Source organism: Aulonocara stuartgranti (assembly GCF_965226115.1).
Source record: "Aulonocara stuartgranti genome assembly, chromosome: 16".
In the NCBI taxonomy this organism is placed as follows: Eukaryota; Metazoa; Chordata; class Actinopteri; order Cichliformes; family Cichlidae; genus Aulonocara; species Aulonocara stuartgranti.
In genome coordinates, this window is record NC_138952.1 from 18,572,672 (window position 1) to 18,576,785 (window position 4,114).

Here is a 4,114-nt window from a genome sequence, read left to right on the forward strand (position 1 = left end):
CTTAATAATTTCTAACTAATGACTTGATTACAAAGTGAATATCTTCCACTTAACCATTTCAGGACCTGGAGTGTATCCTGGCGGTAATCGGGCAGAGGCTTACATTCATGCCAATTTAGAATCACCAGTTAACCTAGCGTGCATGTCTTTGGACAGATGGAGGAAGTTAGAGTATCCAGAGAGCAATCGCCAGGACAAAATGCAAACTCCACACAGAAATGCTCCAGCCAGGATTCAAACCCAGGCTCTTCTTGCTGTGAAACAACAGTGCTAACCACTGCACCACGTTGCGTTTAAATTACTTATAAACTGTAGAGCAGTTTTAAATAAAAGAAGGTGCACCATATAAAGCTTTTATTGAGTGTGATTTATTAGAAGGCATTCACAAAGCATCAAGAATAGATGAGTTCAATTTGGAATAATAAAGCATACCTGTCCTATCATTTCATTTAGTAACAACAGAAATACATTTGCAGTGACAGCTTCATGTGGGACTTAATGCTCTTTATAGATTACTATTAACACAGTAATAGGATAGGCTGTGTAATGCTTTATATGCCAGATATGACGGTGAGTGAAGAACAAATGAGATTAAATAAAGAAGAAAACTACAAAATGTGGATGATGTAATGAACTCAACATAAAGGTTTCTTCTGCATCTTTACATCCTTTATAAAGTAGATCAGCCGTAGTTTGTTTGAATACATTGTTAGTGTGCATATTCTGTCATGGATTTTAAAGCAGCTTTCGGGTTTTGGAACATGTGAGAAAATTCTTTAAAAAGTGTGAGGAATTGGCTGTTAACCAAACCCCGTCCCTAGATTAGTCAGGACCTTGATGATTGTTAGCAGGCTTTGTCATTGATTTATAGAAGCTGCATTATTTATTTCCCACTGTTTTCCTGAGTTACTTGCGGTTTGTTCCAGTCCTTCAGAGGAGGCTGAATCTACGGTGGAGTTGGTTTAAACACAGAGGTCACCCAAATGGACTAAACCATCTGCTGCAACAGCATAGGGGAGAATTATGTTTCTGTTGTTGTTTTTCTTTGATATAGCCATTGTCCCCACTTTGCCTTTGAAATGTTTTCTCCACTAGAATACAAAATATTTGTTTAGGAGAGCCTTATTTTTGAGTAGGTTTGTTTAGTTTACCGGCTTATTTCTTAAACAAGTACAGAAATAAATAACTATTTTTATGGTTATGTATGTTGATATTATTATTAATCTTTTTGGGGTATAATACAACCCACATTTTGAAAGTTATACTTGTGCCTGGATATTGATTGTCCTTAGAACGGACATTTTTAACATTACTACCAAGAAAGCTCTGATTCCCTTTAATAGTGTGTTTATCTGAAATATAGTAGTAAAGGGTGAGCTATAATGTAACCAATCACATTAAAGCATCTGCTAAAAATGTTAGTGCTTAATAAAGAAAAAGAAACAACCGATATAGGAAAGGTTTGGGAAGTGTGGACGTGAACTCGAGCATGAAGACATGCTGGGCAGTCGTCAGATTTGGGGACCGCTTTGAAAGAAAATTCCAAGGTAAATTCAGATGTGGCCCAGCTGTGACAGAGTAAACCTTTCTGGTAGTTTTACATCAAGACACACATGATGAGAATGAGACGAGACGTGACACTGGTTCAGTCAGAAAGACACTGATGCTTGATAATGGCAAACAATGTTACTGTGGGCTGTCAGCAGTCTTTTGCCTCTTTGTATTTCTTCAACATTAAGCAGTATTTAAATTTAAAATTCCCGACTGGGGCAGGAAACATCACAGACAAACCTCTCCGGAACAGTATGCTGCTCAAATTGATTCTGAATGTGACAAGCAAGTCATCTTTAATGCATTCTTCCATTTGACAGGCTGCATGCTAATCATTTTAATATTTGTGCGAGCACATCAAATCTTGTATTCTGCCAGTGAGCTTTTAACTGTATACCTTTACACACACCACTAAATGGCACATGTCATAATGACACTATCTCTGCCACAGAAGTTTTCCCACTGAGAGAATACTGAGAATACTCAGTAGAGCACTCATCGGTTTTCTCCATAAATATCTTTTTTTAAAGGCAGTGAAAAGGAAAATTTGATTGAAACCAGTTAAGCAACTGAAATTGCATTCAGTCTTCAATTTATTCTTGCATCATTTTGACAGCAGCACAACCAGTGTGACAACTCTCGGCGAGACAAGCCTACAAGCCAGAAATAGATAAATTATGAGTTTGTGTCAACATGGAGCAGACATTGGCCAAGAAAAAAGTACATGTAGATGAGCTGTTTGATGCTCGGGTGACTGCACAGAAACTGGAACTCAGGGGAGATGTCCCGACATGTAGATCTAAGTAAAACACGATGGAGTCACTGTTGCTTAAAAAGTAATTGCTTAAGAAACTGAGCAGCGCATTCGATAAGATGCGTACATCCTGTAGAAACATTGTGGCATTTTATTGTTTCTTTTAATCTCTTTAAATGTGTAGACATGGAGTGACTGTGGAGGATGGATGGGGGTCTAGACTGTGGATCAGTGGGTCTTCAGTGCTCAGTGATGGAGAAAGGCTCTCTGGCTGTCAGTGTGCTCCTACTGATGAAGCAACGCTGTGATTGACAGATGAGTCTTAGTGAAGACCACCACTGCTCTCTTCACTCAGCTTGAGGGATAACACACCCTATAAGGAGGTGCATCCTTATGAGAATTTAGGCTTTTTATTGGCTTGGGGTTCATATGAATCCATAGCTGTAATACCTAGAGAAGAGTAAACATTGTTTCATGTGACCGCGTTGCAGACAAACTGTTTGCACTGTATAATCTAAATGACTTTATCATTCTCTTGTGTGGAATGTAGGAACCTCAAAATAGCTTCATTTCGCTGTGAGAGAGAGCTTATGATAATTGTGTTGGGTGTTTTGGCACTAGAGAATTCTCAAATCCTTGCTTGTCTTCAAGAATCCCCTCATTAAATCCTTTGCATTCTTCCTCCGGCATGTTGTCTCTCTAAAACAGCTCCAGCCACAAGTTACCTCTCCGTATCCCTGCTAGGCCCCGAGATCAGCTCCATGAGTTGAATTATAGAGCAGAAAAGTCATTAAGTGGGATAAAGATACAAAGAATCGATGAGGCAATGGATACTCCGAAGCTCCCACTTGTCTTCAGTCCAGTGCACATGAGCATCAGGGTGGTGTAAAGTCTGCTTGTTGTTTCCAGGTGAGCTCTCCAGTCAGTCTACAACTCCGCAGTTACTGATGAGGATCAATAATGACCACCTACCCAGACAACACAGAACTTGTTCTTCCTAAATAAATAGTTGTATGGACAATAATAAATGTAAACAAGTAAACAAGCATTAGTTTTGGCTGCAATTCTATAGGAGAGAGATTATAAAGTTGAAGCCCCTTCGTTTAATTTCATAGTTATAAATTGTGCAGCAAATCCTTATGGACATCACAATAAAGCTGATGATGTAAAACCTCTAATTCCCCAAAGAATAACAGGCAGCAGCAACCAGTCTTTGTTGTTGTGGGTGGGAAGCTTTAAAATAGCGCCTGTCCCGAGCCTGTAATTTTTAATAGCTATGTGAAAACTGCTGGATAAATGAGACCGACAGGCATTTCTTGTCTAAAGGATTGTCCTGTTTTATTCACAGAGAAAGGCCCACATCTCTCTCTGTCTCACACACACACTCTCTCGCCTCAGTGACAAGCAGATCTGACTTGTTCTCCTTTAATTATGTGACCCACCTGGGCTGAAGTCTTTCCTTATGGAAACTAATGGCCAATTGAAGCTCTGGTTTGGTGTCATTACACAGACATGCCAAGTGCACCTGTCTCAAAGATGGGAAATAAAGGGCGTGAGTGCAAAGACGATTTTGGCTCTTACCAGAGAGAAATGTATTCATTAGAGAAAATACCGGGTTTTATAGGTGTTATTGCCTTGAACCAGACACGCTCACAAGTGGAGTTATCCACATAAATGGTTGACACAAGACAAGACAAACTTTGTTTTTTTGTTTTTGTTTTTAACTTGAAAGTATTTATGAAAAACAGTACATGTGCCAGTTGTTCAATAATTCATGCAATCATTCAGTATTTATAATACTTCAGAACA